Consider the following 23,085-nt stretch of genomic DNA (forward strand, 5'->3'; position numbering starts at 1 on the left):
AGTCAAACCAAGAAAGCAGGCACTGAGCTGGAAGAGGGATATTTTCCCAGTGGGCCTTAAGGCCCACCTAAATCCCTGTGAAGGAATCGGGAAACAGAGACAGAAAGGGACTCGCCTAAGGCTTGTCACATGAACGTGCATGGCAGACTGACTGGCAGAGGGCTGGAAATCAAATCCAAATCTTCGGACGTGTAATTTCACAGGGTGCACCGCCTCCACCAGGCCCAATGTGACACTTCAATGGCTTAACGAGAGCTTCACAGGATGGATGTCAACATGAAAAGACATTAGATTCCATCGGACCTGTCTTTGGCCCATTGTCTCTAAGGAGAATGTGCCTGGTTCAATTCTCACTTTGCTTCTCACCTGAGAGATGTGGCCTCAGTGGTCAATGGGAAATCAGCTGGTTTCAGTCACCAATCTCTCACTCATCACCAAGAAAAATTCCTTCAACCATACATGGATTGTGTTTTCAGGAGTTCTTTGCTTCATCCACAATTCTGAGTAACATGCTAAAAGAGGAAAAAAGATTTGCTGCTCAGGAATGGAGACAGAAATACAGACACACACACACACAGAAACACACACACACACACACACACGTGACACAAAAAACACCCAAACACAGGCCGCACACACAACTGCTTGTGTTCAGCAAAATACTTAGTGGTATGACGTGGGCTTTGAACCCGTCCATGCTCCAAAGGAAGACACACATTTCGCTATTTCACCCGTCTATTCTCGAAGGGAATGTGAATAATTCTTTCAGACATGGCTCATGATGACAGGGACCACTCTCATTTCACACTCAGAGGCAGACAAGCGGACTGCAAAGGACTCAGGTGTCGTCCCTGCTGACTGAAGAGGACTCCCATTTCCCCTCGAACCCAAAGGCCCAGAAAAGTAGCTTTCTCTTTGAAGAGCACACAACTTTGTCAAAATACACAGCTAAAACGGTCCCCGCTTTAACTGTGTATTCTGAAAAACTTGTCTAGCATTCAAAGCACGGACAGTTTTAGCTATGTATTTCCAAAAAGCTTTCTCTATCTGCCATAGCTCATGAAGTCAAAACGAGTGATCTGTGTCCCCTTGAGTTGAGCATTCTTTTAGTAAGAAAGGATTAAGTTCAATTTGAATTCTGGAAAACTGCTTCTCGTCTTGTCAATCAGCTGTCAGTTTTGTGTGTTAATTTCTAGGAGAGGTAATAGAGTCAATCCAAAACCAAAGGTGTATTCAAGTCCAGATTGACAAGTCAAACCAAGAAAGCAGGCACTGAGCTGGCAGAGGGATCTTTTCCCAGTGGGCCTTAAGGCCCACATAAATCCCTGTGAAGGAATCGGGAAACAGAGACAGAAAGGGACTCGCCTAAGGCTTGTCACATGAAAGTGCCTGGCAGACTGACTGGCAGAGGGCTGGAAATCAAATCCAAATCTTCGGACGTGTAATTTCACAGGGTGCACCGCCTCCCCCAGGCCCAATGTGACACTTCAATGGCTTAACGAGAGCTTCACGGGATGGATGTCAACATGAAAAGACATTAGATTCCATCGGACCTGTCTTTGGCCCATTGTCTCTAAGGAGAATGTGCCTGGTTCAATTCTCACTTTGCTTCTCACCTGAGAGATGTGGCCTCAGTGGTCAATGGGAAATCAGCTGGTTTCAGTCACCAACCTCTCACTCATCACCAAGAAAAATTCCTTCAACCATACATGGATTGTGTTTTCAGGAGTTCTTTGCTTCATCCACAATTCTGAGTAACATGCTAAAAGAGGAAAAAAGATTTGCTGCTCAGGAATGGAGACAGAAATACAGACACACACACACACAGAAACACACACACACACACACAAACACACAAGTGACACAGAAAACACTCAAACACAGGCCGCACACACAACTGCTCGTGTTCAGCAAAATACTTAGTGGTATGAGGTGATCTTCGAACCCGTCCATGCTCCAAAGGAAGACACACCTTTCGCTATTTCACCCATCTATTCTCGTAGGGAATGTGAATAATTCTTTCAGACATGGCTCATGATGACACAGACCACTCTCATTTCACCCTAAGAGGCAGACAAGAGGACTGCAAAGGACTCAGGTGTCGTCCCTGCTGACTGAAGAGGACTCCCATTTCCCCTCGAACCCAAAGGCACAGCAAAAGTAGCTTTCTCTTTGAAGAGCACACAACTTTTTCAAAATACACAGCTAAAACGGTCCCCGCTTTAAGTGCTAAAGCACTTAAAGCGGGGACCGTTTTAGCTGTGTATTCTGAAAAACTTGTCTAGCATTCAAAGCACGGACAGCTTTAGCTGTGTTTTTTCAAAATTTGTCTCTACCTGCCATAGCTCATGAAGTAAAAACGAGTGATCTGTGTCCCCTTGAGTTGAGCATTCTTTTAGTAAGAAAGGATTAAGTTCAATTTGAATTCTGGAAAACTGCTTCTCATCTTGTCAATCAGCTGTCAGTTTTGTGTGTTAATTTCTAGGAGAGGTAATGGAGTCAATCCAAAATCAAAGGTGTATTCAAGTCCAGATTGACAAGTCAAACCAAGAAAGCAGGCACTGAGCTGGCAGAGGGATCTTTTCCCAGTGGGCCTTAAGGCCCACATAAATCCCTGTGAAGGAATCGGGAAACAGAGACAGAAAGGGACTCGCCTAAGGCTTGTCACATGAAAGTGCCTGGCAGACTGACTGGCAGATGGCTGGAAATCAAATCCAAATCTTCGGACGTGTAATTTCACAGGGTGCACCGCCACCCCAGGCCCAATGTGACACTTCAATGGCTTAACGAGAGCTTGACGGGATGGATGTCAAAATGAAAAGACATTAGATTCCATCGGACCTGTCTTTGGCCCACTGTCTCTAAGGAGAATGTGCCTGGTTCAAATTCTCACTTTGCTTCTCACCTGAGAGATGTGGCCTCAGTGGTCAATGGGAAATCAGCTGGTTTCAGTCACCAAACTCTCACTCATCACCAAGAAAAATTCCTTCAACCATACATGGATTGTGTTTTCAGGAGTGCTGGGCTTCATCCACAGTTCTGAGTAACATGCTAAAAGAGGAATAAAGATTTGCTGCTCAGGAATGGAGACAGAAATACAGACACACACACACACAGACACACACACACACACACACGTGACACAAAAAACACCCAAAACACAGGCCGCACACACAACTGCTCGTGTTCAGCAAAATACTTAGTGGTATGAGGTGGGCTTTGAACCCGTCCATGCTCCAAAGGAAGACACACCTTTCGCTATTTCACCCGTATATTCTCGTAGGGAATGTGAATAATTCTTTCAGACATGGCTCAAGATAACAGGAACCACTCTCATTTCACCCTCAGAGGCAGACAAGAGGACTGCAAAGGACTCAGGTGTCGTCCCTGCTGACTGAAGAGGACTCCCATTTCCCCTCGAACCCAAAGGCACAGCAAAAGTAGCTTTCCCTTTGAATACAACCCTTAGCTTTATCTCGGAAAATAATACAAATACACACCCAAGCTGTGTTATTTTCAAAAATACAGATACAACCCTTAGCTGTATCTCGGAAAATAGTACAAATACACACACAAGCTGTGTTATTGCCAAAATACAAATACAACCCTGAGCCCTATCTTGGAAAACAATACAAATACACCCCCAAGCTCTGTTACAGTTAAAAATGCACATAAAACCCTTAGCTGTAACTCGGAAAATAATACAAATAAAACCAAAAGCTGTGTTATTGTCAAAAACACAGATACAACCCTTAGCTGTATCTCAGAAAATAATACAAATACACCCCTAAGCTGTGTTATTGTCAAAAATACAGATACAACCCTTAGCTGTATCTCAGAAAATAATACAAATACACCCCTAAGCTGTGTTATTGTTAAAAATACAGATACAACCCTTAGCTGTATCTTAGAAAATAACACAAAAACACCCCCAAGCTGTATTATTTTCAAAAATACAGATACAACCTTTAGGTGTAACTCGGAAAATAATATAAATACACCCCCAAGCTGTGTTATTTTCAAAAATACAAATAAAACAATTGCCTGTATCTTAGAAAGTAATACAAATACATCCCCAAGCTGTGTTATTTTCAAAAATACGAATACAACACTAAGCTGTGTCTTCGAAAATAATGCAAATACACCCGCAAACTGTGTTATTTACAAAAATACAAATACAACCCTTAGCTGTATCTAGGAAAATAATACAAATACACCCCCAAGCTGTTTTATTTTCAAAAATACAAATACAACCCTTAGCTGTAATTTGGAAAGTAATACAAATGCACCCCCAAGCTGTGTTATTGTCAAAAATACAAATACAACCCTTAGCTGTATCTTTGAAAATAATACAAATAAACCCCCAAGCTCTGTTATTGTCAAAAATACAAATACAACCCTTAGGTGTATCTTTGAAAATAATACAAATACACCCCAAGCTGTGATACAGTCAAAAATAGAAATAAAACCCTTAGCTTTATCTTTGAAAATAATACAAATACACCCCCAAGCTGTGTTATTGTCAAAAATACAAACACAACACTTAGCTGTATCTTTGAAAATAATACAAATTCACCCCCAAGCTGTGTTATTTTCAAAAATACAAATACAACACTTAGCTGTTTCTTGGAAAATAATACAAATACACCCACAAGCTGTGTTATTTTCAAAAATACAACGCAACCCTTAGGTGTATCTTAGAAAATAATAGAAATACACACCCAAGCTCTGTTATTGTCAAAAATACAAATACAACCCTTAGTTGTATCTTGGAAAATAATACAAATACAAACCAAATCTGTGTTATTGTCAAAAATGCAAATACAACGATTAGCTGTATCTTGGAAAATAATTCAAATTCACCCCCAAGCAGTGTTATTGTCAAAAATACAAATACAACCCTTAGGTGTATCTTGGAAAATAATACAAATACACCCCCAAGCTGTGTTATTGTCAAAAATACAAATACAATCCTTAGTTGTATCTTGGAAAATAATACAAATAGACACCCAAGCTGTGTTATTGTCAATAATACAAATACAACCCTTAGCTGTATCTTGGAAAATAATACAAATACATCCCCAAGCTTTGTTATTTTCAAAAATACAAAAACAACCCTTAGCTGTATCTTGTAAAATAATACAAATACACCCTCAAGCTGTGTTATTGTCAAAAATACAATTAAAACCCATAGCTGTATCCTGGAAAGTAATACAAATACACCCCCAAGATGTGTCATTTTCAAAAATACAAATACAACCCTTAACTGTATCTTGGAAAATAATACAAATGCACCCCAAAGCTGTGTTATTTTCAAAAACACAAAAATACAGCCCTTAGCTGTATCTTGGAAAATAATACAAATAAACCCCCAAACAGTGTTATTTTCAAAAATACAAAAATACAGCACTCAGCTGTATCTCAGAAAATAATACAAATACACCCCCAAGCTGTGTTATTTTCCAAAATACAAATAAAACCCTTAGCTGTATCTTGGAAAATAATATAAATACACCCTCAAGCTGTGTTATTTTCAAAAATACAAAAACAACCCATAGCTGTATCTTGGAAAATAATACAAATACACCCCCAAGCTGTGTTATTGTCAAAAACAACAAATACAACCCTTAGCTGTATCTTGGGAAATAATACCAATACACACCCAAGCTCTGTTATTTTCAAAAATACAAATAAAACCCTTGGCTGTATCTTAGAAAATATTACAAATACACCCCCAAGCTGTGTTATTTTCAAAAATACAAATAGAACCCTGAGAAGTATCATGGAAAATAATACAAATAGACCACGAAGCTGTGTTATTTTCAAAAATACAAATACAACCCTTAGCTTTATCTTGGAAAATAATACAAATACACCACCAAGGTGTGTTATTTTCAAAAATACAAATAAAAAAACTTAGCTGTATCTTGGAAAATAATAGAAATACACACCCAAGCTGTACTATTCTCAAAAATACAGATACAAGCCTTAGCTGAATCTCGGAAAATAATACAAATACACCCCAAAGCTGTGTTACTGTCAAAAATACAGGTAGAACCCTTAAATGTATCTCGAAAAATAATACAAATACACACGCAAGCTGTGTTATTGTCAAAAAAACAAATACAACCCTTAGCTGTACCTCGGAAAATAATACAAATGCACCCCCAAGCTGTGTTATTTTCAAAAATACAAATACAACCCTTAGCTGTATCTTGGAAAATAATACAAATACACCCCCAAGCTGTGTTATTGTCAGAAATACAAATACAAACCTTAGCTGTTCTTGGAAAATAATACAAATACACCACCAAGCTGTGTTATTTTCAAAAATACAAATGCAAACCTTAGCTGTGCCTCCGAAAATAATACAAATACACACCCAAGCTGTGTTATTTTCAAAAATACAAATACATTTCTTAGCTGTATCTCGGAAAATAAGACAAATACACCCCCAAGCTGTGTTATTTTCAAAAATACAAATACAACCCTTAGGTGTATCTTGGAAAATAATACAAATACACCCACGAGCTGTGTTATTTTCAAAAATACTAAAATACAGCCCTTAGCTGTATGTTGAAAAATAATACAAATACACCCCCAAGCTGTGTTGTTGTCAAAAATACAGATACAATACTTAGCTGTATCTCGGAAAATAATACAAATACACCCCCAAGCTGTGTTATTGTCAAAAATTCAGATACAACCCTTAGCTATACCTCGGAATATAATACAAATACACCCCCAAGATGTGTTATTTTCAAAAATACAATTACAATTCGTAACTCTGTCTTGGAAAACAATACGAATACACCCCCAAGCTATGTTATTGTCAAAAATACAAATACAACCCTTAGCTGTATCTTGGAAAATAATACAAATACACCCCCAAGCTGTGTTATTGTCAAAAATACAAATACAACCCTTAGCTCTATCTTCGAAAATAATACAAATACACCCCCAAGCTGTGTTATTTTCAAAAATACAAATACCACCCTTAGCTGTATCTTGGAAAATAATACAAAGACCCCACCAAGCTGTGTTATTGTCAAAAATACAAATAAAACCCTTAGCTGTATCTTGGAAAATAATACAAAGACCCCACCAAGCTGTGTAATTTTCAAAAGTACAAATACAACCCTTAGCTGTATCTTGGAAAATAATACAAATACACCCCCAAACTCTGTTATTTTCAAAAATACAAGTAAAACCCTTAGCTGTATCTTGGAAAATAATACAAACATACCCCCAAGCTGTGTTGTTTTCAAAAATACAAATACAACCCTTAGTTGTATCTCGGAAAATAATACAAATACACCACCAAGCTGTGTTATTTTCAAAAATACAAACACAGCCCTTAGCTGTATCTTGGAAAATAATAGAAATACACACCTAAGCTGTGTTATTGTCAAAAATACAGATACAACCCTTAGCTGTATCTTAGAAAATAATAGAAATACACCCCAAAGCTTTGTTATTGTCAAAAATACAAATACAACGATTAGCTGTATCTTGGAAAATAATTCAAATTCACCCCCAAGCAATGTTATTGTCAAAAATACAAATACAACCCTTAGCTGTATCTTGGAAAATAATACAAATACACTTCCAAGCTTTGTTATGGTCAAAAATACAAATACAACCCTTAGCTGTATCTTGGAAAATAATACAAATACACCCACAATCTGTGTTATTGTCAAAAAGACAGATATAACCCTTAGCTGTATCTCGTAAAATAATACAAATACACCGCCAAGCTGTGTTATTGTCGAAAATACAAATACAACCCTAAGCTGTATCTTGGAAAATAATACAAATACACCCCCAAGCTGTGTTATTGTTAAAAATATAGATACAACCCTTAGTTGTATCTCCGAAAATAGTACAAATACACGCCCAAGCTGTGTTATTGTCAAAAATACAAATAAAGCCCTGAGCTGTATCTTGGAAAATAATAAAAATACACACCCAAGCTGTGTTATTCTCAAAAATACAAATACAAAACTTAGCTGTTCTAGGAAAATAATACAAATACACCACCAAGCTGTGTTATTTTCAAAAATACAAATGGAAACCTTAGCTGTATCTCGGAAAATAATACAAACACACCCACAAGCTGTGTTATTTTCAAAAATACAAATACAACCCTTAGCTGTGTCATGGAAAATAACACAAATACACCCCCGAGCTGTCTTATTTTCAAAAATACAAAAATACAGCCCTTAACTGTATCTTTAAAAATAATACAAATACACACCCAAGCTGTGTTATTGTCAGAAATACAGATACAATACTTAGCTTTATATCAGAAAATAATACAAATACACTCCCCAGCTATGTTATTGTCAAAAATTCAGATACATCCCTTAGCTGTACCTCGGAAAATAATAGAAATACACCGCCAAGCTGTGTTTTTGTTAAAAATACAGATAAAACCCTTAGCTGTATCTCGGAAAATAATACAAATACACACCCAAGCTGTGTTATTGTCAAAAATACTGATACAACCCTTAGCTGTATCTCGGAAAATAATAGAAATACACCCACAACCTGTGTTATTGTCAAAAATACAGATACAACCCTTAGCTGTATCTCGGAAAATAATACAAATACACCCCCAAGCTGTGTTATTGTCAAAAATACAAATACAACCCTTAGCTGTATCTCAGAAAATAATACAAATACACCCCCAAGCTGTGTTATTTTCAAAAATAGAAAGATAACGCTTAGCTGTATCTTAGAAAATAATACAAATACACCCCCAAGCTGTGTTACTGTCAAGAATACAAAAACAACCCTTGGCTGTATCATGGAAAATATTACAAATACACCCCCAAGCTGTTTTATTTTCAACAATACAAATACAACCCTTAGCTGTATCTTGGAAAATAATACAAATAGACCCTTAAGCTGTGTTATTTTCAAAAATACAAATAAAACCCTTAACTTTATCTTGGAAAATAATACAATTACACCACCAAGCTGTGTTATTGTCAAAAATACAAATACACACCTTAGCTGTATCTCGGAAAATAATAGAAATACACCCCAAAGCTGTGTTACTGTCAAAAATACAGATACAACCCTTAGCTGTATCTCGTAAAATAATACAAATACACACCCAAGCTGTGTTACAGTCAAAAATACACAAAAAACCCTTAGCTGTAACTCGGAAAATAATACAAATTCAACACCAAGCTGTGTTATTGTCAAAAATACAGATGCAACACTTAGCTGTATCCCGGAAAATAATACAAATACACCTCCAAGCTGTGTTATTCTCAAAAATACAGATACAACCCTTAGCTATATCTCAGAAAATAATACAAATACACCCCCAAGCTGTTTTGTTGTCAAAAATACAGATAGAACCCTTAGCTGTATCTCGGAAAATAATACAAATACACCCCCAAGTTGTGTTATTGTCAAAAATACAAGATAACCCTTAGATGTATCTCGGAAAATAATATTAATACACCACCAAGCTGTGTTGTTGCCAAAAATACAAACAAAACCATTAGCTGTATCTTGGAAAATAATACAAATACACCCCCAAGCTTTGTTATTTTCAAAAATACAAATAAAACCCTTGGCTGTATCTTAGAAAATATTACAAATACACCCCCAAGATGTGTTATTTTCAAAAATACAAATACAACCCTTAGCAGTATCTTGGAAAATAATACAAATAGACCACGAAGCTGTGTTATTTTCAAAAATACAAATACAACCCTTAGCTTTATCTTGGAAAATAATACAAATACACCAACAAGGTGTGTTATTTTCAAAAATACAAATAAAAAAACTTAGCTGTATCTTGGAAAATAATAGAAATACACACCCAAGCTGTGCTATTGTGAAAAATACAGATACAAACCTTAGCTGTATCTCGGAAAATAATACAAATACACACCAAAGCTGTGTTACTGTCAAAAATACAGGTACAACCCTTAAATGTATCTCGGAAAATAATACAAATACACACCCAAGCTGTGTTATTGTCAAAAAAACAAATACAACCCTTAGCTGTACCTCGGAAAATAATACAAATACACCCCCAAGCTGTGTTATTTTCAAAAATACAAATAAAACCCTTAGCTGTATCTTGGAAAAAAATACAAATGCACCACTAAGCTGTGTTATTGTCAAAAATACAGAAACTACCCTTAGCTGTATCTTGGAAAATAACACAAATACACCCCCAAGCTGTGTTATTGTCAAAAATACACATACAACCCTTAGCTGTATCTTGGAAAATAATACAAATACACCCCCAAGTAGTGTAATTGTCAAAAATACAAATACAAAGTTTAGCTGTACCTCGGAAAATAATACAAATACACCCCAAAGCTGTGTTATTGTCAAAAATTCAGATACAACCCTTACCTATACCTCGGAAAATAATACAAATACACCCCCAAGATGTGTTATTTTCAAAAATACAATTACAATTCTTAGCTGTGTCTTGGAAAATAATACGAATACACCCCCAAGCTCTGTTATTGTCAAAAATACAAATATAACCCTTAGCTGTATCTTGGAAAATAATACAAATACACCCCCAAGCTGTGTTATTGTCAAAAATACAAATACAACCCTTAGCCCTATCTTCGAAAATAATACAAATACACCCCCAAGCTGTGTTATTTTCAAAAATACAAATACCCCCCTTAGCTGTATCTTGGAAAATAATACAAATACACCCCCAAGCTGCGTTATTTTCAAAAATACAAATACAACCCTTAGCTCTATCTTGAAAAATAATACAAATACACCCACAAGCTGCGTTATTTTCAAAAATACAAATACAACCCTTAGCTGTATCTTGGAAAATAATATAAATACACCACCAAGCTGTGTTATTTTCAAAAATACAAATACAACCCTTAGGTGTATCTTGGAAAATAATACAAATACACCCACGAGCTGTGTTATTTTCAAAAATACTAAAATACAGCCCTTAGCTGTATGTTGAAAAATAATACAAATACACCCCCAAGCTGTGTTGTTGTCAAAAATACAGATACAATACTTAGCTGTATCTCGGAAAATAATACAAATACACCCCCAAGCTGTGTTATTGTCAAAAATTCAGATACAACCCTTAGCTATACCTCGGAAAATAATACAAATACACACCCAAGATGTGTTATTTTCAAAAATACAATTACAATTCGTAGCTTTGTCTTGGAAAACAATACGAATACACCCCCAAGCTATGTTATTGTCAAAAATACAAATACAACCCTTAGCTGTATCTTGGAAAATAATACAAATACACCCCCAAGCTGTGTTATTGTCAGAAATACAAATACAACCCTTAGCTCTATCTTCGAAAATAATACAAATACACCCCCAAGCTGTGTTATTTTCAAAAATACAAATACCACCCTTAGCTGTATCTTGGAAAATAATACAAAGACCCCACCAAGCTGTGTTATTGTCAAAAATACAAATAAAACCCTTAGCTGTATCTTGGAAAATAATACAAAGACCCCACCAAGCTGTGTTATTTTCAAAAGTACAAATACAACCCTTAGCTGTATCTTGGAAAATAATACAAATACACCCCCAAACTCTGTTATTTTCAAAAATACAAGTAAAACCCTTAGCTGTATCTTGGAAAATAATACAAACACACCCCCAAGCTGTGTTGTTTTCAAAAATACAAATACAACCCTTAGTTGTATCTCGGAAAATAATACAAATACACCACCAAGCTGTGTTATTTTCAAAAATACAAACACAGCCCTTAGCTGTATCTTGGAAAATAATAGAAATACACACCCAAGCTGTGTTATTGTCAAAAATACAGATACAACCCTTAGCTGATCTTGGAAAATAATAGAAATACACCCCAAAGCTTTGTTATTGTCAAAAATACAAATACAACGATTAGCTGTATCTTGGAAAATAATTCAAATTCACCCCCAAGCAATGTTATTGTCAAAAATACAAATACAACCCTTAGCTGTATCTTGGAAAATAATACAAATACACTTCCAAGCTTTGTTATTGTCAGAAATACAAATACAACCCTTAGCTGTATCTCGGAAAATAATACAAATACACCCACAATCTATGTTATTGTCAAAAAGACAGATATAACCCTTAGCTGTATCTCGTAAAATAATACAAATACACCGCCACGCTGTGTTATTGTCAAAAATACAAATACAACCCTAAGCTGTATCTTGGAAAATAATACAAATACACCCCCAAGCTGTGTTATTGTTAAAAATATAGATACAACCCTTAGTTGTATCTCCGAAAATAGTACAAATACACGCCCAAGCTGTGTTATTGTCAAAAATACAAATAAAGCCCTGAGCTGTATCTTTGAAAATAATAGAAATACACACCCAAGCTGTGTTATTCTCAAAAATACAAATACAAAACTTAGCTGTTCTAGGAAAATAATACAAACACACCCACAAGCTGTGTTATTTTCAAAAATACAAATACAACCCTTAGCTGTATCATGGAAAATAACACAAATACACCCCCGAGCTGTCTTATTTTCAAAAATACAAAAATACAGCCCTTAACTGTATCTTGGAAAATAATACAAATACACCCCCAAGCTGTGTTATTGTCAAAAATACAAATACAACCCTTAGCTCTATCTTCGAAAATAATACAAATACACCCCCAAGCTGTGTTATTTTCAAAAATACAAATACCACCCTTAGCTGTATCTTGGAAAATAATACAAATACACCCCCAAGCTGCGTTATTTTCAAAAATACAAATACAACCCTTAGCTCTATCTTGGAAAATAATACAAATACACCCACAAGCTGCGTTATTTTCAAAAATAAAAATACAACCCTTAGCTGTATCTTGGAAAATAATATAAATACACCACCAAGCTGTGTTATTTTCAAAAATACAAACAAAGCCCTTAGCTGTATCTTGGAAAATAATAGAAATACACACACAAGCTGTGTTATTGTCAAAAATACAGATACATCCCTTAGCTGTATATTGGAAAATAATAGAAATACACCCCAAACCTTTTTTATTGTCAAATATACAAATACAACGATTAGCTGTATCTTGGAAAATAATTCAAATTCACCCCCAAGCAATGTTATTGTCAAAAATACAATTACAACCCTTAGCTGTATCTTGCAAAATAATACAAATACACTTCCATGCTGTGTTATTGTCAAAAATACAAATACAACCCTTAGCTGTATTCGGAAAATAATACAAATTCACCCCCAAGTTTCGTTATTGTCAAAAATACAGATACTACACTTAGCTGTATCTCGGAAAATAATACAAATTCACCCACAATCTGTGTTATTGTCAAATAGACAGATACAACCCTTAGCTATATCGTGGAAAATAATACAAATACACCGCCAAGCTGTGTTATTGTCAAAAATACAAATACAACCCTAAGCTGTATCTCGGAAAATAATACAAATACACCCCCAAGCTGTGTTATTGTCAAAAATATAGATACAACCCTTAGTTGTATCTCCGAAAATAGTACAAATACACACCCAAGCTGTGTTACTGTCAAAAATACAAATACAGCCCTGGGCTGTATCTTGGAAAATAATAAAAATACACCCCCTAGCTGTGTTATTGTCAAAAATACAAATACAAACCTTAGCTGTTCTTGGAAAATAATACAAATACACCACCAAGCTGTGTTATTTTCAAAAATACAAATACAAACCTTAGCTGTATCTCGGAAAATAATACAAATACACCCCCAAGCTGTGTTATTTTCAAAAATACAAATACAACCCTTATGTGTATCATGGAAAATAATACAAATGCAACCCCGTCCTGTGTTATTTTCAAAAATACAAAAATACAGCCCTTAGCTGTATCTTGAAAAATAATACAAATACACACCCAAGCTGTGTTATTGTCAAAAATACATATACAATACTTAGCTGTATATCGGAAAATAATACAAATACACCCCCAGCTATGTTATTGTCAAAAATTCAGATACAACCCTTAGCTGTACCTCGGAAAATAATTGAAATACACCGCCAAGCTGTGTTTTTGTTAATAATACAGATAAAACCCTTAGCTGTATCTCGGAAAATAATACAAATACACACCCAAGCTGTGTTATTGTCAAAAATACTGATACAACCCTTAGCTGTATCTTGGAAAATAATACAAATACACCCACAAGCTGTGTTATTGTCAAAAATACAGACACAACCCTTAGCTGTATCTCAGAAAATAATACAAATACACCCACAAGCTGTGTTATTGTGAAAAATAAAGATACAACCCTTAGCTCTATCTCGGAAAATAATAAAAATACAACCCCAAGCTGTGTTATTGTCAAAAATACAGATAGAACCCTTAGCTGTTTCTCGGAAAATAATAAAAATACACCCGCAAGCTGTGTTATTGTCAAAAATAGAAAGATAACCCTTAGATGTATCTCGGAAAATAATACAAATACACCCCCAAGCTTTGTTATTTTCAAAAATACAAAGACCACCCTTGGCTGTATCTTGGAAAATATTACAAATACACCCCCAAGCTGTTTTATTTTCAATAATACAATTGCAACCCTTAGCTGTATCTTGGAAAATAATACAAATAGACCCCAAGCTGTGTTATTTTCAAAAATACAAATACAACCCTTAACTTTATCTTGGAAAATAATACAATTACACCCCGAAGCTGTGTTATTGTCAAAAATACAAATACAAACCTTAGCTGTATCTCGGAAAATAATAGAAATACACCCCCAAGCTGTGCTATTGTCAAAAATACAGATACAACCCTTAGCTGTATCTTGGAAAATAATACAAATACACCCCAAAGCTGTGTTATTGTCAAAAATACAAATAAAACCCTTAGCTGTATCTTGGATAATAATACAAATACATCCACAAGCTGTGTTATTGTCAAAAATACAAATAAAACGATTAGATGTATCTTGGAAAATAATTCAAATTCACCCCCAAGCAGTGTTATTGTCAAAAATACAAATAAAACCCTTCGCTGTGTCTTGGAAAATAATACAAATACGCCCCCAAGTTGTGTTAGTGTCAAAAATACAAATACAACCCATAACTGTATCTTGGAAAATAATACAAAAACACCCCCAAAATGTGTTATTGTCAAAAAAACAAATACAACCCTTAGCTGTACCTGGGAAAATAATACAAATGCACCCACATGCTGTGTTATTGTGAAAAATACAGATACAACCCTTAGCTGTATCTCGGAAAATAATACAAATGCACCCGCAAGCTGTGTTATCGTCAAAAATACAGATACAACCCTTAGCTGTATCTCGGAAAATAATACAAATACACCCCAAAGCTGTGTTATTGTCAAAAATACAGATACAACCCTAAGCTGTATCTCGTAAAATAATACAAATACATCCCCAAGCTGTGTTATTGTCAAAAATACAGATACAATCCTTAGCTGTATCTCGGAAAATAATACAAATACACCCCCACGCTGTGTTATTGTCTAAAATACAGATACAACCATTAGCTGTATCTCGAAAAATAATACAAACAAACCCCCAAGCTCTGTTATTGTCAAAAATACAGATACAACCCTTAGCTATATCACGGAAAATAATATAAATACACACCCAATCTGTGTTATTGTCAAAAATACAGATACAACCCTTAGCTTTATCTCGGAAAATAATACTAATACACCCCCAAGCTGTGTTATTGTCAAAAACACACATACAACCCTTAGCTTTATCTCGGAAAATAATACAATTACACCCTCAAGCTGTGTTATTTTCAAAAATACAGAAAAAACCCTTAGCTATATCTTGGAAAATAATACAAATACACCCCCAAGCGGTGTTATAATCAAAAATACATATACAACCCTTAGCTGTAAATCGGAAAATAATACAAATACACCCCCAAGCTGTGTTATTGTCAAAAATACAAATACAACCCTTAGCTGTATCTTTGAAAATAATACAAATACAACCCAAAACTCTGCTATAATCAAAAATACAGATACAACCCTTAGCTGTAAATCGGAAAATAATACAAATACACCCCCAATATGTGTTATTGTCAGAAATACAAATACAACGCTTAGCTCTATCTTGCAAAATAATACAAATACACCCCCAACCTGTGTTATTGTCAAAAATGCAAATACAACCCTTAGCTGTATCGTGGAAAATAATGCAAATACACCCCCAAGCTGTGTTATTGTCAAAAATACAAATACAACCCTTAGGTGTATCTTTGAAAATAATACAAATACACCCCCAAGCTGTGTTATTGTCAGAATTACAAATACAACCCTTAGCTCTATCTTTGAAAATAATACAAATACACCCCTAAGCTGTGTTATTGTCATAAATACAAATACAATCCTTAGCTGTATCTTTGAAAATAATACAAATACACCCCCTAGCAGTGTTATTGTCGAAAATACAAATACAACCCTTAGCTTTATCTTTGAAAATAATACAAATACACCCCCATGCTGTGTTATTGTCAAAAATACAAAAACAACCCTTAGTTGTATCTTTTAAAATAATACAAATACACCCCCTAGATGTCTTATTGTCAAAAATACAAACACAACCCTTAGCCTTATCTTTGAAAATAATACAAATACACTACCAAGCAGTGTGATTCTCAAAAATAAAAATACAACCCTTAGCTGTATCTTTGAAAATAATACTAATACACTCCCAAACTCTCTTATTGTCAAAAATACAAACACAACCCTTAGCTGTATCTTTGATAATAATACAAATACACCACCAAGCTGTGTTTTTGTCAAAAATAAAAATACAACCCTTAGCTGTATCTTGGAAAATAATACAAATACACCACCAAGCTGTGTTATTTTCAAAAATACAAATACATCCCTTAGCTGTATCTTGGAAATTAATACAAATACACCCCCAAGCTGTGTTATTTTCAAAATGATAAATATAACCATTAGCTGTATCTTGGAAAATAATACAAATGCACCCCTAAGCTGTGTTATTCTCAAAAATACAAATACAACCCTTATCTGTATCTTTGAAAATAATACAAATACACCCCAAAGCTATGCTAATGTGAAAAATACAAATACAACCCTTAGCTGCATATTTTAAAATAATACAAATACACCCCCAAGCTTTGTTATTACCAAAAATACAAATACAACCCATAGCTGTATCTTTGAAAATAATACAAATACACCCCCAAGCTGTGTTATCGTCAAAAATACAAATACAACCCTTAGCTGTATCTTTGAAAATAATACAAATACACCCCAAAGCTGTGTTATTGTCAAAAATACAAATACAACCCTTAGCTGAATCCTTGAAAATAATACAAATACACCCCCAAGCTCTGTTATTCTATAAAATACAAATACAACCCTTAGCTGTGTCTTTGAAAATAATACAAATACACCCAGAAGCTGTGTTAATGTCAAAAATACAAATACAAACCTTAGCTGTATATATGAAAATAGTACAGATACACCCCCAAGCTGTGTTATTTTCAAAAATACAAATACAACACATAGCTGTATCTTTGAAAATAATACAAATACACCCCCAAGCTGTGTTATTGTCAAAAATACAAATACAACCCTTAGCTGTATCTTGGATAATAATAAAAATACACCCCCAAGCTGTGTTATTGTCAAAAATGCAAATACAACCCTTAGCTGTATCTTTGAAAATAATACAAATACACCCCAAATCTGTGTTATTGTCAAAAATTCAAATACAACCCTAGGCTGTATCTTTGAAAATAATACAAATACACACCCAAGCTATGTTAGTGTCAAAAATACAAATAGAACCCTTAGCTGTATCTTGGAAAATAATACAAATACATCCCCAAGCTGTGTTATTGTCAAAAATACAAATACAACCCTTAGCTGTATCTTTGAAAATAATACAAATACACTCCCAAGCTGTGTTATTGTCAAAAATACATATACAACCCTTAGCTGTATCCTTGAAAATAATACAAATACACCCACAAGCACTGTTATTCTCAAAAATACAAATAAAACCCTTACCTGTATCTTTGAAAATAATGCAAATACACACCCAAGCTGTGTAATGTCAAAAATACAAATACAACCCTTGGCTGTATCTTTGAAAATAATACAAATACACCCCAAACTGTGATATTGTCAAAAATACAAATACAACCCTAGGCTCTATCTTTGATAATAATACAAATACACCCCCAAGCTGTGTTATTGTCAAAAATACAAATACAACCCTTAGCTGTATCTTGGAAAATAATACAAATACACCCCCAAGCTGTGTTATTGTCAAAAATAAAAATACAATCCTTAGCTGTATCTTTGAAAGTAATGCAAATACACCCACAAGCTGTGTTATTGTTAAAAATACAAATACAACCCTTAGCTGTATCTTTGAAAATAAGACAAATACACCCCAAAGCTGGGTTATTGTCAAAAATACAAATACAACCCTTAGCTGTATCTTTGAAAATCATACAAATACACCCCCAAGCTCTGTTATTGTCAAAAATACAAATACTACCCTTAGCTCTATCTTTGAAAATAATACAAATACACTCCCAAGCTGTGTTATTGTCAAAAATACAAACACAACCCTTAGCTGTATCTTTGAAAATAGTACAAATACACCCCCAAGCTATGTTATTGTCAAAAATAAAAATACAACCCCTAGCTGTATCTTGGAAAATAATACAAACACACCCCCAAGCTGTGTTATTTTCAAAAATACAAATACAACCCTTAGCTGTATCTTGGAAAATAATACAAATACACCCCCAGGCTGCGTTATTTTCAAAATGACAAATATAACCCTTAGCTCTATCTTGGAAAATAATACAAATGCACCCCCAAGCTCTGTTATTCTCAAAAATACAAATACAACCCTTAGCTGTATCTTGGAAAATAATACAAATACACCCCAAAGCTGTGTTAATGTCAAAAATACAAATACAACCCTTAGCTTTATATTTTAAAATAATACAAATACTCCCCCAAGCTGTGTTATTGCCAAAAATACCAATACAACCCATAGCTGTATCTTTCAAAATAATACAAATACACCCCCAAGCTGTGTTATTGTCAAAAATACAAATACAACCCTTAGCTGTATCTTTGAAAATAATACAAATACACCCCAAATCTGTGTTAATGTCAAAAATACAATTACAACCCTTAGCTGTATCCTTGAAAATAATACAAATACACCCCCACGTTCTGTTATTCTCAAAAATACAAATACAAACCTTAGCTGTATCTTTGAAAATAATACAAATACACCCCCAAGCTGTGTTATTGTCAAAAATACAAATACAACCCTTAGCTGTATCTTTCAAAATAATACAAATACTCCCCCAAGGTGTGTTATTGTCAAAAATACAAATAAAACCCTTACCTTTATCTTGGAAAATAATACAAATACACACCCAAGCTGTGCTATTATAATCCCAGCTACTCAGGAGGCTAAGGTGGGAGGACTGCTTGATCCTGGTAGTAAGAGGCTGCTGTGGGCTATGATTATACCACTGCACTGTAGGCTGAACAACACAGGAAGTCCCTAGTCCCTATCTATCTCTTAAAAAAGAAACAAAAAAGAAAAAAAAAGGGCTGGAGTTTGAGTTTGTGTTTTTGTTGTTGTTACTGTTGTTGTTGTTGTTGTTGTTGTCGTCTTTTTTTTTAGTCGGAGTTTCGCTCTTGTTACCCAGGCTGTAGTGCAATGGCAGGATCTCGGGTCACCGCAACGTCCGCCTCCTGGGTTCAGGCAATTGTCCTGCCTCAACCTCCTCAGTAGCTGGTATTACAGGCATGTGCCACCATGCCCAGCTAATTTTTTGTATTTTTAGTAGAGACAGGGTTTCACCATGTTGACCAGGATGGTCTCGATCTCTCAACCTCGTGATCCACCCGCCTCGGCCTCCCAAAGTGCTGGGATTACAGGCTTGAGCCACTGCGCCCAGCTCACCATCTGTTTTTATACAGCTCATATCTGCCCAAGAATGTTTATTGGTTTTATATTTTTAAATACTTGAAAAAAATCAGACTGGGCACAGTGGCTCACACCTGCAATCCCAGCACTTTGGGAGGCTAAAGTGGGAGGATCACCTGAGATCAGGAGTTGGAGACCAGCCTGGCTAACATGGTGAAACCCCATCTCTACTAAAATACAAAAATTAGCCAGGCCTGGTGGCACACACCTGTAATTTCAGACTATAGTGCAGTGGTTCAGTCTTGGCTCACTGCAATCTCTGCCTCCTGGGTTCAAGTAGTTCTCCTGCCTCAGCCTCCCAAGTAGCTAGGACTACAGGTGTGTACCACCATGCCCACCTTTTTTTTTATATATATATATTATTAGTAGAGATGGAGTTTCACCATGTTGGGGAGGATGGTCTCGATCTCCTGACCTCATGATCTGCCCACCACAGCCTCCCAAAGTGATGGGATTACAGGCATGAGCCCCAGCTTTTTTTGTTGTTGTTTTTGTTTTGTTTTGAGAGAGGGTCTCGCTCTGTGAAGTTGCAGGCTGTGCTGAGTTCTGACTGTACTACTGCACCCAGGCTGGAGTGCAGAAGTGACATAATGGCTCACTGCAGCCTCCACCTTCCCTGGATTCAAACGATCCTCCCCCTTCAGCCTCGTGAGTAGCTGGCTACAAGAACATGCCACCATGCCTGGCTAATTTTTTTGTGTTTTTTGTAGAGACTGGGTCCCTCTATGTTATGCACGCTGGTCTCAAACACCTGGCTTCAAGCAGTCCCCCTGCCTTAGCCTCCCAAAGTCCGGAATTCTGGATATTACAGCGGTGAGCCACTGTACTCAGTCTGTATTATCCTTACAAACGAATTTTTTTTTTCTTTTTTGAAGACAGGGTCTCAGTCTGTCATCCAGGCTCACTGCATCCAGGTGTAATTGTGGCTCACTGCAGCCTCCACCTCTCAGGCTCAACCAGTCCTCCTGCTTCAGCCTCCCAGTAGCTGGGACCACAGGTGCACCACCATGTGAGACTAACTTATTTTTTGTAGAGATGGGCTTTCACCCTCCTACCTGGGCTGATCTCAAACAGCTGGACTCAAATGATCCTCCAGCCTCAGCCTCCCAAAGTGCTGGGATTACAGATGAGAGCTGCCAAACCCAACCTGTTTTATTGCTTATAGTAGTTGCCTGTATTAGAAGACATTCCAAGCCGGGCGCAGTGGCTCAAGCCTGTAATCCCAGCACTTTGGGAGGCTGAGGCGGGTGGATCACGAGGTCAAGAGATCGAGACCATTCTGGTCAGCATGGTGAAACCCCGTCTCTACTAAAAAATACAAAAAATTAGCTGGGCATGGTGGCACGTGCCTGTAATCCCAGCTACTCAGGAGGCTGAGGCAGGAGAATTGCCTGAACCCAGGAGGCAGAGGTTGCGGTGAGCTGAGATGGCGCCATTGCACTCCAGCCTGGGTAAACAAGAGCGAAAACTCTGTCTCAAAAAAAAAAAAAAGAAGACATTCCATTGTGTTCAAGCCCCTGGCTGACCAAAAACTCCACGGCCATCACTCTGAGCCTGCTTATAGAGAAGACTAGTAGGGGTTGCATTGCCTTTTCTTTTTTCTTTTGAGATGGAGTCTTCTCTGGCCCCAGGCTTAAGTGCAGTGGCGTGATCTAAGCTCACTGCTAGCTCCACCTTCGGGGTTCAAGTGATTCTCCTGCCTCGGTCTCCCAATTAGCTGGGATTACAGGCACATGCAACCATACCCGGTTCATTTTTGTATTTTTAGTAGAGCCAAGGTTTTGCCATGTTAGCCAGGCTGATCTTGAACTCCTGACCTCAAGTGATGTGCCCACCTCAGCCTCCCAAAGTGCTGGGATTACAGGCATGCACCCCCATGCGTGGCAGAAGGATCGGATTTTCTCATTTTATTTTTTAGATGGAGTCTCACTCTGTCACCCAGGCTGGAGTACAATGGTGTGGTTCGGCTCACTGCAACCTCCACCTCCTGGGATTCTCAGGCCTCAGCCTCTTGAGTAGCTGGGACTACAGGCATGTGCCACCACACCTGGCTAATTTCTGTATTTTTAGTAGAGATGGGGTTTCTATGTTGGCCGTGATGGCCTCGAACTCCTGACCTCTGGTGATCTTCTCACCTCCACCTTCTAAAGTGCTGAGATTACAGGTGTAAACCACCGTGCTGAGCCATGGGTTTTCTTGAACCAAGGCATATTCCTTGTCATGTTTAACAAAATTGTGCCCCAGCCCTGTACTTTCCTTGATTCATCCTCCTTTGAGTAGCGAACCTCTCAAAAGCTGTAAGGAATATGGAAGATCCACTGGCCGGGTGGGCTGGGGTCCCAAGCAGTTGCCACCGCCTTTCCCAGGATGTACACGGGGTCTCATGTACCTGTCCTGTTATCTCTTAGGTCAGCTCGTCGACACCGTCTGGGTGAAAAAAGGAGACCAGACCTTGTTTTCTTCCATGTTCACAGCCAGTATCACCATCCACAACATTGCTGTCAGTGCATGCCTGACCCACCAGTAGCCTGGAAATATTTAGACCTGGTTTATTAACCACACACCTGCCAGATCCAACCCAGCCAAAACAATAAATCGACCGAACGCAGTGACCCACACCTGTAATCCCATCACTTTGGGAGGCCAAGGCCGGTGGATCTCCTGAGGTCAGGAGTTTCAGACCAGCCTGGCCAACATGGTGAAATCCCATCTCTACTGAAAATATAAAAATGAGCCGGGTGTGGGGGTGCACACCTGTAATCCCAGCTACTTGGGAGGCTGAGGTGGGAGAATCACTTGAACACAGGAGGTGGAGTTGCAGTGAGCTGAGATTGAACCACCGCACTCCAGCCCGGGCAGAGCATGACACTCCATCTCAAAAAACAACAGTAACGAGGCTGGGCCCGGTGGCTCACGCCTGTAACCCCAGCACTTTGGGAAGCCAAGGCGGGTGGATCACGAGGTCAAGAGATTGAGACCATCCTGGTCAACATGGTGAAAACCCGTCTCTACTAAAAAATATAAAAAAATAGCTGGGCATGGTGGCACATGCCTGTAATCCCAGTTACTCAGGAGGCTGAGGCAGGACAATTGCCTGAACCCAGGAGGCG

The 23,085-nt window shown here is 37.0% G+C and overlaps 1 long non-coding RNA gene across 1 annotated transcript; it reads right to left on the reverse strand.

The window, feature by feature from the left end:
- Nucleotides 1-348: 348 nt before the first annotated feature.
- On the reverse strand, nt 349-3,099 carry LOC141582741 (uncharacterized). The gene is made up of 3 exons (XR_012515617.1): nt 2,906-3,099; nt 1,617-1,762; nt 349-512 (listed from the first exon to the last, which is right to left on the reverse strand). It is a non-coding gene; the product is annotated as an uncharacterized LOC141582741 (long non-coding RNA).
- Nucleotides 3,100-23,085: the final 19,986 nt, after the last annotated feature.

Source organism: Saimiri boliviensis, chromosome 2 (genome assembly GCF_048565385.1).
Source record: "Saimiri boliviensis isolate mSaiBol1 chromosome 2, mSaiBol1.pri, whole genome shotgun sequence".
Taxonomy (NCBI): domain Eukaryota; kingdom Metazoa; phylum Chordata; class Mammalia; order Primates; family Cebidae; genus Saimiri; species Saimiri boliviensis.